The sequence below is a fragment of the Eschrichtius robustus genome, chromosome 13 (genome assembly GCF_028021215.1).
Source record: "Eschrichtius robustus isolate mEscRob2 chromosome 13, mEscRob2.pri, whole genome shotgun sequence".
Classification (NCBI taxonomy): domain Eukaryota; kingdom Metazoa; phylum Chordata; class Mammalia; order Artiodactyla; family Eschrichtiidae; genus Eschrichtius; species Eschrichtius robustus.
The window spans coordinates 6,760,157-6,774,974 of NC_090836.1; the positions used below are offsets into that span (position 1 = coordinate 6,760,157).

Genomic DNA, 14,818 nt, shown 5'->3' on the forward strand with positions numbered 1-14,818 from the left:
CCAGTGCTGGACACCACATGCCAAACAACTAGCAAGACAGGAACACAACCCCATGCATTAGCAGAGAGGCTGCCTAAAATCATAATAAGTTCACAGACACTCCAAAACACACCACCGGACGTGGTCCTGCCCACCAGAAAGACAAGATCCAGACTCATCCACCAGGACACAGGCACCAGTCCCCTCCACCAGGAAGCCTACACAACCCACTGAACCAACCTTACCCACTAGGGGCAGACACCAAAAACAACAGGAACTACGAACTTGCAGCCTCTGAAAAGGAGACCCCAAACACAGTAAGTTAAGCAAAATGAGAAGACAGAGAAATACACAGCAGATGAAGGAGCAAAGTAAAAACCCACCAGACCAAACAAATGAAGAGGAAATAGGCAGTCTACCTGAAAAAGAATTCAGAGTAATGATAGTGAAGATGATCCAAAATCTTGGAAACAGAATGGAGAAAATACAAGAAACGTTTAACAAGGACCTAGAAGAACTAAAGAGCAAACAAACAATGATGAACAACACAGTAAATGAAATTTAAAATTCTCTAGAAGGAATCAATAGCAGAATAACTGAGGCAGAAGAACGTATAAGTGACCTGGAAGATAAAATAGTGGAAATAACTACCACAGAGCACAATAAAGAAGAAAGAATGAAAAGAATTGAGGACAGCCTCAGAGACCTCTGGGACAACATTAAACGCACCAACATTCGAATTATAGTGGTCCCAGAAGAAGAAGAGAAAAAGAAAGGGACTGAGAAAATATTTGAAGAGATTATAGTTGAAAACTTCCCTAATATAGGAAAGGAAATAGTCAGTCAAGTCCAGGAAGCACAGAGTCCCATACAGGATAAATCCAAGGAGAAACATGCCAAGACACATATTAATCAAACTATCAAAAACTAAGTACAAAAAAAAAATATTAAAAGCAACAAATAATATACAAGGGAATCCCCAGAAAGTTAACAGCTGATCTTTCCGCAGAAACTCTGCAAGCCAGAAAGGAGTGGCAGGATATATTTAAAGTGATGAAAGGGAAAAACCTACAACCAAGATTACTCTACCCAGCAAGGATCTCATTCAGATTCTACGGAGAAATTAAAACCTTTACAGACAAGCAAAAGCTAAGAGAATTCATCACCACCAAACCAGCTTTACAACAAATGCTAAAGGAACTTCTCTAGGCAGGAAACACAAGAGAAGGAAAAGACCTGCGATAACAAACCCAAAGCAATTAAGAAAATGGTAATAGGAACATACATATCAATAATTACCTTAAATGTAAATGGATTAAATGCTCCAACCAAAAGACATAGACTGGTTGAATGGATACAAAAACAAGAACCATATATATGCTGTCTACAAGAGACCCACTTCAGACCTAGGGACACATACAGACTGAAAGTGAGGGGATGGAAAAAGATATTCCATGCAAATGGAGATCAAAAGAAAGCTGGAGTAGCAATTCTCATATCAGACGGAATAGACTTTAAAATAAAGACTATTACAAGAGACAAAGAAGGACACTACATAATGATCAAGGGATCAATCCAAGAAGATATAACAATTGTAAATATTTATACACCCAACTTAGGAACACCTCAATACATAAGGCAAATGCTAACAGCCATAAAAGGGGAAATCAACAGTAACACAATAATAGTAGGCGACTTTAACACCCTACTCTCACCAATGGACAGACCATCCAAAATGAAAATAAATAGGGAAACACAAGCTTTAAATGACACATTAAACCAGATGGACTTAATTGATATTTTTGGACATTCCATCCAAAAACAACAGAATACACTTTCTTCTCAAGTGCTCATGGAACATTCTCCAGGATACACCATATCTTGGGTCACAAATCAAGCCTTGGTAAATTTAAGAAAATTGAAATCATATCAAGTACCTTTTCCGACCACAACACTATGAGACTAGATATCAATTACAGGAAAAAAAAACTGTAAAAAATACAAACACATGGAGGCTAAACAATATGCTACTAAATAACCAAGAGATCACTGAAGAAATCAAAGAGGAAATTAAAAAATACCTGGAAACAAGTGACAATGAAAATACGACTCCCCAAAACCTATGGGATGCAGCAAAAGCAGTTCTAGGAGGGAAGTTTATAGCAATACAATCCTACCTCAAGAAACAAGAAACATCTCAAATAACCTAACCTTATACCTAAAGCAATTCGAGAAAGAAGAACAAAAAAAACCCCCAAAATTAGCAGAAGGAAAGAAATCATAAAGATCAGAGCAGAAATAAATGAAAAAGAAATGAAGGAAACAATAGCAAAGATCAATAAAAGTAAAAGCTGGGTTCTTTGAGAAGATAAACCAAATTGGTAAAGCACTAGCCAGACTCATCAAAAAAAAAAAAAAAAAAAAAAAGAGAGAGAAGACTGAAATCAACAAAATTAGAAAGGAAAAAGGAGAAGTAACAGATGACCCTGCAGAAATACAAAGAATCATGAGGGATTACTACAAGCAACTATACGCCAATAAAATGGACAACCTGGAAGAAATGGAGAAATTCTCAGAAAAGCACAATCTTCTGAGACTGAACCAAGAAGAAATAGAAAATATGAACAGCCCAGTCACAAGCACTGAAATTGAAACTGTGATTAAAAATCTTCCAACAAAAAAAAAAAAAAAAATCTTCCAACAAACAAAAGCCCAGGACCAGATGGCTTCACAGGCAAATTCTATCAAACATTTAGAGAAGAGCTAACACCTATCCTTTTCAAACTCTTCCAAAACATAGCAGAGGGAGGAACACTCCCAAACTCATCCTATGAGGCCACCATCACCCTAATACCAAAATCAGACAAAGATGTCAAAAAAAAAAAAAGAAAACTACAGGCCAATATCACTGATGAACATAGATGCTAAAGTCCTCAACAAAGTACTAGCAAACAGAATCCAACAGCACACTGAAAGGATCATACACCACGATCAAGTAGGGTTTATCCCAGGAATGCAAGGATTCTTCAGTATATGCAAATCAATCAATGTGATACACCATATTAACAAACTGAAGGATAAAAACCATATGATAATCTCAATAGATGCAGAAAAAGCTTTTGACAAAATTCAACACCCATTTATGATAAAAACCTTCCAGAAAGTAGGCACAGAGGGAACTTACCTCAACATAATAAAGGCTATATATGATAAACCCACAGCCAACATCATCCTCAATGGTGAAAAACTGAAGCCATTTCCACTAAGATCAGGAACAAGACAAGGTTGCCCACTCTCACCACTATTATTCAACATAGTTTTGGAAGTTTTAGCCACAGCAATCAGAGAAGAAAAAGAAATAAAAGGAATCCAAATTGGAAAAGAAGAAGTAAAACTCTCACTCTTTGCAGGTGATATGATACTATACATAGAGAATCCTAAAGAGGCTACCAGAAAACTACTAGAGCTAATCAATGAATTTGGTAAAGTTGCAGGATACAAAATTAATGCACAGAAATCTCTTGCATTCCTATACACTAATGATGACAAATCTGAAAGAGAAATTAAGGAAACACTCCCATTTACCACTGCAACAAAAAGAATAAAATACCTAGGAATAAACCTACCTAGGGAGACAAAAGACCTGTATGCAGAAAACTATAAGACACTGATGAAAGAAATTAAAGATGATACAAATAGATGGAGAGATATACCATGTTCTTGGATTGGAAGAATCAACATTGTGAAAATGACTCTACTACCCAAAGCAATCTACAGATTCAATGCAATCCCTATCAAACTACCAATGGCATTTTTCACAGAACTAGAACAAAAAAGTTCACAATTTGTATGGAAAAACAAAAGACCCCGAATAGCCAAAGCAATCTTGAGAAAGAAAAATGGAGCTGGAGGAATCAGGCTCCCTGACTTCAGACTATGCTACAAAGCTACAGTAATCAAGACAGTATGGTACTGGCACAAAAACAGAAATACAGATCAGTGGAACAGGATAGAAAGCCCAGAGATAAACCCACACACATATGGTTACCTTATCTTTGATAAAGGAGGCAAGAATATACAATGGAGAAAAGACAGCCTCTTCAATAAGTAGTGCTGGGCGAACTGGACAGCTACATGTAAAAGAATGAAATTAGAACACTCCCTAACACCATACACAAAAATAAACTCAAAATGGATTAAAGACCTAAATGTAAGGCCAGACACTATAAAACTCTTAGAGGAAAACATAGGCAGAACACTCTATGACATACATCACAGCAAGATCCTTTTTGACCCACCTCCTAGAGAAAGGGAGATAAAAACAAAAATAAACAAATGGGACCTAATGAAACTTAAAAGCTTTTGCACAGCAAAGGAAACCATAAATAAGACAAAAAGACAACCTCAGAATGGGAGAAAATATTTGCAAATGAAGCAACTGACAAAGGATTAATCTCCAAAATATATAAGCAGCTCATGCAGCTCAATATCAAAAAAAAAACAACCCAATCCAAAAATGGGCAGAAGACCTAAATAGACATTTCTCCAAAGAAGATATACAGATTGCCAACAAACACATGAAAGGATGCTCAACATCACTAATCATTAGAGAAATGCAAATCAAAACTACAATGAGGTATCACCTCACACTGGTCAGAATGGCCGTCATCAAAAAATCTAGAAACAATAAATGCTGGAGAGGGTGTGGAGAAAAGGGAACCCTCTTGCACTGTTGGTGGGAATGTAAATTGATACAGTCACTATGGAGAATAGTATGGAGGTTCCTTAAAAAACTAAAAAGAGCTGCTGTACAACACAGCAATCCCACTACTGGGCATATACCCTGAGAAAACCATAATTCAAAAAGAGTTATGTACCACAATGTTCATTGCAGCTCTATTTACAATAGCCAGGACATGGACGCAACCTAAGTGTCCATCATCGGATGAATGGATAAAGAAGATGTGGCACATATATACAGTGGAATATTACTCAGCCATAAAAAGAAACAAAATTGTGTTATTTGTAGTGAAGTGGATGGACCTAGAGTCTGTCATACAGAGTGAAGTAAGTCAGAAAGAGAAAAACAAATACCGTATGCTAACACATAGATATGGAATCTAGAAAAAAAAAAAAGGTTCTGAAGAACCTAGGGGCAGCACAGGAATAAAGACGCAGATGTAGAGAATAGACTTGAGGACACGGGGAGGGGGAAGAGTAAGCTGGGACGAAGTGAGAGAGTGGCATTGACATATATACACTACCAAATGTAAAATAGATAGCTAGTGGGAAGCAGCCGCATAGCACAGGGAGATCAGCTCGGTGCTTTGTGACCACCTAGAGGGGTGGGATAGGGAGAGTGGGAGGGAGACGCAAGAGGGAGGGGATATGGGGATGTATGTAAACGTATAGCTGATTCACTTTGTTATACAGCAGAAACTAACACAACATTGTAAAGCAATTATACTCCAATAAAGATGTTAAAAAAAAAATGCCACCAGCATGAAATGTATCTTTATAAACATATTTTTTATTTTATAAGTTTATTCAATTTATTATTGTTTGCATTTCATTGCTTATTTTTAACATTTTTAAAAATTTTCATACATATATAAAAGTAAAATATTTATATAATGAACCCCCATGTATCCCACTCAGCTTCAACAATTATCAATTTGTGGCCAATTTTGTTTCATCTATATTCCCAACTCCCCACCACCATATTATTGCATAGCAAATACCAGACTTGTGTCACTTAATCTGCAAATACTTCAGTATGTATCTTTAAAATGTAATGACTTTTAAAAAACATATCCACAGTAAGGACCTACTGTATAGCACAGGGATCTATATTCAGTATCTTGTAATAACCTATAATGGAAAAGAATCTGAAAAAGAATATATATATATGTGTATATATATATATATACATATATATATATATATATATATATCACTTTGCTGTACACCTGAAACACTGCATATCAACTATACTTCAATTTAAAAAAACACATCTACAGTATCATTATCAATGCTTAAAAATTAAAAATAATTCCTTAATGACAATAAATATCCAATCAGTGTTCAAATTTTCCCAGTTGCCTCATAGTAATATTTTTACATTTGGTCTATTTGAATCAGAATTCAAATAAAAATTTATGCATGGTATTTGCTTGATATGTCCCTTAAATCTCTTTAAATTTATACATTTACTCTCCTTTTTTTCCCCTCTTGCAACTGATTGTTGAAGAAACCAGGCAATTGTCCTGCTAAGTTTTACATGGTGGTATCACTTAACATGTTCCTGTGTCCCTTGAATCTCCTATAGATTGGTGATTAGATCTAGCGCTTTGATCAAGTTCATTTTTTTTTTCAGTGACTTATTACTATTTAATAACTGTATTCCACATTACAAAACATTAGAGCCCCATCTTTTTTAAATTGAAGTATAGTTGATTTACAGTGTTGTGTTAGTTTCTGGTGTACAGCAAAGTGATTCATTTATATCTATATATTTATCCCTCCCCCTTTGGTAACCATAAATTTGTTTTCTTTGTCTGTGAGTCTGTTTCTGTTTTGTAAATAAGTTCTGTTTTGTAAATTTTGTATCATATTTTAGATTCCACATATAAGTGATATCATATGATATTTGTCTTACTCTTTCTGACTTACTTAGTATGACAATCTCTAAGTCCATCCATGTTGCTGCAAATGGCATTATTTCATTCATTTTTATGGTTAAGTAATATTCCATTATATATATCTATATCTATCTATATATATGTCTTCTTTATCCATTTATTTGTAGATGGATATTTAGGTTGCATCCATGTCTTGGCTATTGTAAACAGTGCTGCTATGGATATTAGGATGCACACATTCAATCTTTTGACAAGACCATTTTATAGATGGTGTTTTATACTACCAATTTCATCACATCAGGAGCATGTAATATCTATCACTCCTTTTGTGCTATTAAGGTTAATCAGTGGCTCAAGTTTAGTTTTAAGTGATAATTATAATAGCATTATTTTTAGGTTTTGGGGTTTTTTTTAACAGTTGCTTCTGTTTATATCAAGTGATATTGGCTTTCTGCTTACTACAGTGCTAAAGTTTCCTTTTAAAATAAATTAATTTTAAAAAGTGAATCCATTTAAAGATGTTACATAAATAGGACAGGTAGATTTGGCCAAAGTCATGTATGAGGTGCATGAATAATTGAAGCTTGGGAAATACAGCTCTAGTCCAAGACTCTGATGTTACTAGTGAGGAAACTGAGGCCCAGGGAGAGGAAGTTTCTGTTTCTGCCCCGAGCTTTTGTGCCCCGTTAGAGGCAGAGCTGTGGCTAGATCTTGGCTGTGGCTTTGGTCTCTCAACTTTCAACCTGGGCTCTCCTGGGGAGTCATCCTCAGGGCAGTCAAGGATGAACTGGCTATGGTGCATAGGAAACCATCTTTGTTGAAAATGCATGTCTCACCTTCCTGCCTCTGTCCAGTGGAAAAAAATCTCCTCCTTCTCTGGCAAGAAAGTTGTTGCAGGGCTCCTACAGTCATGATTCAGACACCCATGTTCACCCTTCAAATCTGGATGTGAAGAAAAAAGGGGGTATTGGGCTGGATCTTTATTGAATCAAAGCCACTTCCTAAAATTAACAAAACCCCCAATTCCTGATCTCTTTCTGATAAAGACACAAAGCAGAAACCTGCACACTAAGCAGCTGACTGCCCTTTACCTGTCTATGTCCTCTCCTCTCAAACAGCTGCTTCAAGATGCCCCTATGATCAGCTAACCTCTGTCCTCCCCTGGATGGTGGGCTCCTGGTGCTCATTACGTAATTTATATCCCTGGGCAGAGCTCAGGACAATAACTCCCTCCCACAATCTCTGTGAGCCTTTTTTTTTTTTTTTTTTTTTGGTCCTAGAATTGTATTCTGCTGAACTGCTTGAAATAAGTGGACTTTCAGCTGGGGCTTTACTTTTATTAATTTAAAAGTTAAAATAATTTGAAAAAGTAATACAGTACATGGTAAAAATTTTATTTTTCTTATTTTTTAATTTTTATTGGAGTATAGTTGCTTAAAAATGTTGTTTTAGCATGGTAAAAATTTTAAACCGTACTAATGTTACACAGTGACAATAAATCCCCCTCCTACTCCTGATCCTCAGTTTCTCGGTTCCCTTCCCCGGAAGCAACCGTTTTAATCAGTTTCTATATTTCCATCAAGAGAGGAACTATGCATGTAGAAGCATATATATATATAGGTTCCCCTCTCTTCTTACATAAAATCAATTTATCATATATGGGTGTATATTATATGTATATGTATGTGTATATATATATATATATATATATATATATATATATATATGGAGAGAGAGAGAGGCTACATGTTAATTAAGTAATTAGATAATGTTCTAGGTGCTGGGGATATAATATAGTAAAGAACAAAAGAGACATTCAGGCAATGAGCACACCATAACAATGCACCTGGTTCTAACCTTGGGGTTTTTTTTTTCTTAAAATTATGCAGGTATTTTGAAGATTGTTCTGTATTCAATATGTGTGTGCATCTATCTATATCTGCATATATCTGTCCCTCTATATATATTTCTACCTCATTTCTTTTCTGTGACTGCATAGTTCTTTTGTATAATTATACCATGATTTATTTGACTAATCCCATATTGTTCGACACTTAGGCTATTTTCATTTTATTGCTCTCACAAAAAAGAATTCTTCAGTGAGTCAAACCTGGTATCTTTGGACACATGTACAAATGCCTCTGTAGGATGAATTCCTAGAAGTGAAATCAGTGGGCCAGGTCAGCTTGCTCTTTAGATATCTTTTTATTATACAAATTTTGCTGAAATGGCATCTGCTATAGTAAGATGTGACTGTATATCAATGTGCACTTTTCAATATGTTACTTCCTTTATGTAAATTTTATTGATGTTAACTGTTTTTTTCTCCAGATTTTTAAAGTATTACATGCTCATTATAGAATATTTGGCAAATGCAGAAAAGAATAAGGAAGAAAATCAAATGCACACATAATTCCACCACTCAGAGATATCTGCTGTTAACATTTTCATTTGCTTCCTTCCGATCTTTGTTTAGTGTGGAAAATATATATTATTTACATAGATGATATCATACTATACATACTTTTTATCCTACTCCCTCAGAACATTATATCATGATGGGACAATCAATTATTAGGCTAATTTTTTAAAGTAATCTGTCAATGTTTACTAAATACAAAGTTCTAAAATCTTTTTACGTAGTAATAGCTATTCTGGAAAATCTATTTTTTTAAATAGTTTTATTTTACTTATTTATTTGGCCGTGCCACGTGGCTTGCAGGATCTTAGTTCTCCAACCAGGGTTTGATTCCCCACCCTTGGCAGTGAAAGCACGGAGTCCTATCCACTGGACTGCCAGGGAATTCCCTGGAAAATCTATTTGACAGAAATAAAATCAGAAATATTTCATGAAACCTGTGCAAGGATGTTGTTATAAGCATTACTTATAATATGAAAGCACAGAATTCAAACTGAAAACCCATCAGTGATGAAAGGGTTGAACTATGGTACAACTGTGGGAAACTATGCAGATAATAAAAAACAAGGGCTTTCCAGAAAATTGAGTAGACATACATATTAGTCTGCTTGGGCTGCCATAACAAAGTACCATGGTCTGGGTGACTCAAACAAGAGAAACACATATTCTCACAGTTCTGGAGGCTGGATGTCCTGAGATCAGGGTGCCAGCATGGTTGGGTTCTTTTATTTATTTATTTACTTATTTATTATTTTTGGCTGCATTGGGTCTTTGCTGCTGTGTGCAGGCTTTCTCTAGTTGCAGCGAGTGGGAGCTATTCTTCATTGTGGTGTGCAGGCTTCTCATTGCAGTGGCTTCTCTTGTTGTGGAGCATGGGCTCTAGAGTGCAGGCTTAGTAGTTGTGCCACACGGGCTTAGTTGCTCTGCTGCATGTAGGATCTTCCCGGACTAGGGCTCAAACCCGTGTCCCCTGCATTGGCAGGCAGATTTTTAACCACTGTGCCACCAGGGAAGCCCCATGTTCGGGTTCTTAAGAGAGTTCTCTTCCTGGCTTGCAGACGGCCACCTACTTGCTGTGTCCTCACATGGCAGAGAGAGAGAGAGGGCTCTCTGGGGTCTCTTCTTATGAGGGCACTAATCCCTCCAGGAAGGCCCCACCCTCATGGCCTCATATAAATCTAATTACCTCCCTATCTCCAAATATCATCACATTGAGTGTTAGGGCTTCTACATATGAATTCTGGGGGAACACAATTCAGTCCATAGTAACATACTTTTCACTCTTCCTCTCACGAAATACAAATGAAAACCTAGACATTGCATATAGAACTAACATAAGAAGATTCTGAAAGGTGTTGAGAAGAGAGCAGACTGGTAGGGACCTCAGGGCCTGAAGAACAACAGGTTGGCGAGTTTTCTTTTTGCCTCGAATACCCCAGTCTTGGAGCTGAAGAAGCCAGCAACCTGGAAGCTCTGATGGGCACAGACAAAAATAAGCCTCACAGAAGCCTGCTCTCTTTAGTCAAAGGACCAGGAAAGGAGCAACCCAGCAAGACAAAAAACTTCAGTATAACGACGGCTCTACTTCAGCCAAACACCAGAGGAAAACTGTGACCCCACACCCTCCCATGCCAACAAAGGCTGAATGGGAGCCTAAATTTCCACACACCCCCACATGGGATCAGAGAATGCAAAGTAGAGAATGGGGCTGTGCATCCCCACCAGCCAGTGAGAAGGCTCCTCCACCCCCTGTAAAGTCAGTGGAGATCATAGGAAGATCCTGGACTTCCACCCCACCCAGCAGTCAGGAGGCACCCCACCCTGCTGGGGTGGTGTCAGAAGAGGTCTAGTGGAGAGTCAAGACCTTTACCACCACCCTGCAGTAACCAGGATCTATGGAGACCACATGGGGAACTGGAACTTCCCCACGTGGGGAACTGGAGCTTCCATCCCTGACCAGTTATGAGGAGCATCCCCCTCTAGCACAGTGGAGGGTGAGAGGAGAACCTAGATTTCTTCCTCTACCTGGCAGTAATAAGAACGGTATAAAAGAAAGCCAGTTAAAATAGAAGGTTTAAATAAGATCCAGAATCTCATAACACTCAAATGTCCAGGTTCCAAGTGAAAATCACTCTTGATACTAAGAACCAGAAACATCTCAAACTGGATGAAAAAAAGAACCAACAGATGCCCACACTGAGATGAAAGAGAGGTTAGAATTATCTAACAAATATTTTAAAGCAGCCATGATAAAAAGTCCTTCAGCAAACAATTACAAACATGCTTGAAACAAATGAAAACCAGAAAGCCTCAGCAAAGAAACAGAGGATGTTGGAAATTTCCTGGTGGTCCAGTGGTTAGGACTTGGTGCTTTCACTGCTGGGGCCCAGGTTTGATCCCTAGTTGGGGAACTGAAATTCCACAAGCTGCACAGCCTGGCCAAAAAAAAAAGAGTAACATAAAAAGAACCAAATGGAAATTTTAGAATGGAAAAATATAACCAAAATACAAGGGATCAATGAATGAGCCCAACAGCAAATTGGGGTGGGGGGGGACAGAGGAAAGAATCAGTGAACTGCAAGATAGAACAATAGAAATTACACAATCTGAACAACAGAGAGAAAATAGACTGGAAAAAATGAACAAAGCCATAAGGACCTGTGGGACTATAACAAAAGATGTAATATTTGTGTCAATGAGTGAAGGAGAAGGGAAAGAAAATTGGACTGAAAAAGTACTGGAAAAAATAACGGCTGAAAAATTTGCAAATTTGGCAAGAGATATTAACCTATAGATTCAAGAAGTTGATCAAAGCCTAAGCAGGATAAACCTAAAGAAAGACACATCATAGGGCTTCCCGGGTGGCGCAGTGGTTAAGAATCCTCCTGCCAGTGCAGGGGACACAAGTTCGAGCCCTGGTCCAGGAAGATCCCACATGCCGCGGAGCAACCAAGCCTGTATGCCACAACTACTGAGCCTGTGCTCTAGAGCCCATGAGCCACAACTACTGAGCCCACGTGCCACAACTACTGAAGCCTGTGTGCCTAGAGTCCATGCTCCGCAACAAAGAGAAGTCACCGCAATGAGAAGCCCGCGCACCGCAACGAAGAGTAGCCCCGGTCACCACAACTAGAGATAGCCCGCACACAGCAACAAAGACCCAATGCAGCCAAAACTAAAATAAAAAAATAAAATAAATTAAAAAAAAAGCCATCATAATTAAACTTCTAAAACTAAAACAAAGAAAAAAATCAAAACAACTGGAGAAAAAAGACAACTTACCTATAGGGTATTAAAAAAACTTTTTAAATTGAAATATAGTTGATGTACATTATTGTTAGTTTCAGGTGTAATATATAGTGATTTGACATTTGCATACATTACGAAATGATCATCATGATAAGTCCAGTAACCATCTGTCCCCAAAGTTATTACAATATTATCGACCATATTTGTTATGCTGTATACTACATCCCCATTACTTATTTATTTTCTAACTGGAGGTTTGTACATTTTAATCCCCTTCACCTATTTCTCCCCTTAACCCCCCTCTAGGGAAACAATTTGAATGACAGCATCAACCATGCTGGCTGAAGGAAGTGATATGATATTGTTCAAATACAAAAAGAAAAGAATAGTAAACTCAGAATCTTATACCCAAAGAAAATATCCTTTAGGAATGAAGGAGTCAAGACATTCTCAGATCAAAAAACAAACAAACAAAAAAACTAAGAGTTTGTTGCCAGCAGACCTACCCTAAAAGAATGGTTCAAGGAAGTTCTTTAAACTGAAAAAAGATGATAAAAGAAGGAATCAGAATATCAGGAAGGAAGAAAGAACAAAGTAAACAAATATATGGATAAATACATTAGGCTTTCCTTTACCTCCTGAGTTTTCTAAATTATGTTTGATAGTTGAAGCAAAAATTATAACACTATTTGTGTAGTTCTAAATGTATGTAGAGGAAATCTTTAAAACAATTATAAATAGGGAGGTTAAAGGGATGAAAGGAAGGTAAGGTAAGATGATAATACAAGTAAGCTGTGATAGGTTATATATGCATATAATGTAATACCTGGAACAATCAATAAAAAATACAAACAGATACACTCAAAATTGCTATAGATAAATTAAAATGTATTCTAAAACACTCTTAAAAATGTTTATGTCCCAAAGTATAAAATAAACATCTATGAGTCCACACTGGTATAAATAACTGATTAAGTAAATAAATGAGAGGAAAGAGACAAATCTCCCATGTAGAAAAATTTCAAACAATTTCTGTCTATAATCTGCCCTCAAGAAGGTAGAGAACAACTCCTTACTCTTTAAATATGGGCTGTTAATAGTTATTGACTTCTAAAGAGTACAGTGTGGAAAGGGGGGCAAGAATAACTTCTCAGTGAAGAACCTGAAAAACACTACCTCAGCCAGGTGATTAACAGCTTTAAGTCATGTTGATAGTATGTACCCTTGATGTGTAATGAAAATGACACTTTACCTCTGTGATCTTCCTCCCAAAACCCATAAACCCAGACTAATCAAGAGAAAAACATCAGAAAAATCCTGATAGAGGGACATTTTACAAAATACCTGACCAGTAATCTTCAAAAATATCGAGGTCATCAAAAACATGGAAAGTCTGAGAAACTGTTGCAAGCATGAGGCACCTCGAGGAGACATGAAAATAAGTGTAATATGGTATTGTAGATGGGAGCTTGGAGTGGAAGAGGGACATTAGATAAAAACTAAGGAAATCTGAATAAAGTATTGACTTCAGTTACTAATAATGTATCAATATAGGTTCATTAATTAAAGGAAATGTTACTAATGTAAGATGTTAATAATTGTGGAAATTCAACATGGGGTATATGGAAACTGTACCATTTTCACAATTTTTCTGTAAATCTAAAACTGTTCTAAAAAAGTGTATTACAAAAAGATATTCAAGTAACCTACAGGAAGACAAGACAAAGAAAAGAAAGCAGAACAAGCAGAAAACAAAAACAAAATGGCAGACTTAAGCCCTAACGTAGTAATAATTACATTAAATGTAAACTGTCTAGATATACCAATTAAAAAACAGAGATTGATAGAGTGGATTAAAAAGCATAATCCAACAATATGCTGTCTACAAGAAACTCACTTCAAATATAATGATACAGGCATGTTGTAAGTAAAAGGATGGAGAAAAAGATATACCATGTAAGCATTAATCAGAGGAAAGTGGGATTGGATATGTTAATATCAGATAAAGTCAATGTCAGAGGAAAGAAAACTACCAGAGACAGAAAAGGACATTATATAATAATGAAAATGTCAATGCCTCAAGAAGACATGGTACAGTCAGCTTTCCATATCTGTGGGTTCCACATCCAAGGATTCAACCAACTGCAGATCGAAAAATATTTGAAAAAAATTCCAGAAACTTCCAAAAAGCAAAACTTGAACTTCTCTTTCACTGGCAACTATTTACATAGCATTTACATTGTATTTACAACTACTTATATAGAATTTACATTGTATTAGGTATTACAAGTAATCTAGAGGTGATTTAAGGTATACAGGAGGATGTGCGTAGCTTGTATGCAAATACTATGCCATTTTATATAAGGGACTTGAGTATCCATGGATTTTGGTGTTCACCGGGGGTCCTGGAACCAACACCCCTCAGATACTGAGGGATGAGTAATCCTAAATGTGTATGCACCAAACAATAGATCCATAAAATATGTGAAGGAAAAACTGATAGAACCAAACTGATAGGAGAAATAGACAA

General features: G+C 36.7%; 1 protein-coding gene across 1 annotated transcript in view; it reads left to right on the forward strand.

Moving 5' to 3' along the window:
- CD4 (CD4 molecule) overlaps positions 1 to 14,818 on the forward strand; it is a 28,089-nt gene that overhangs the window by 1,351 nt on the left and 11,920 nt on the right. The gene's annotated exons all lie outside the window — the stretch shown is intronic.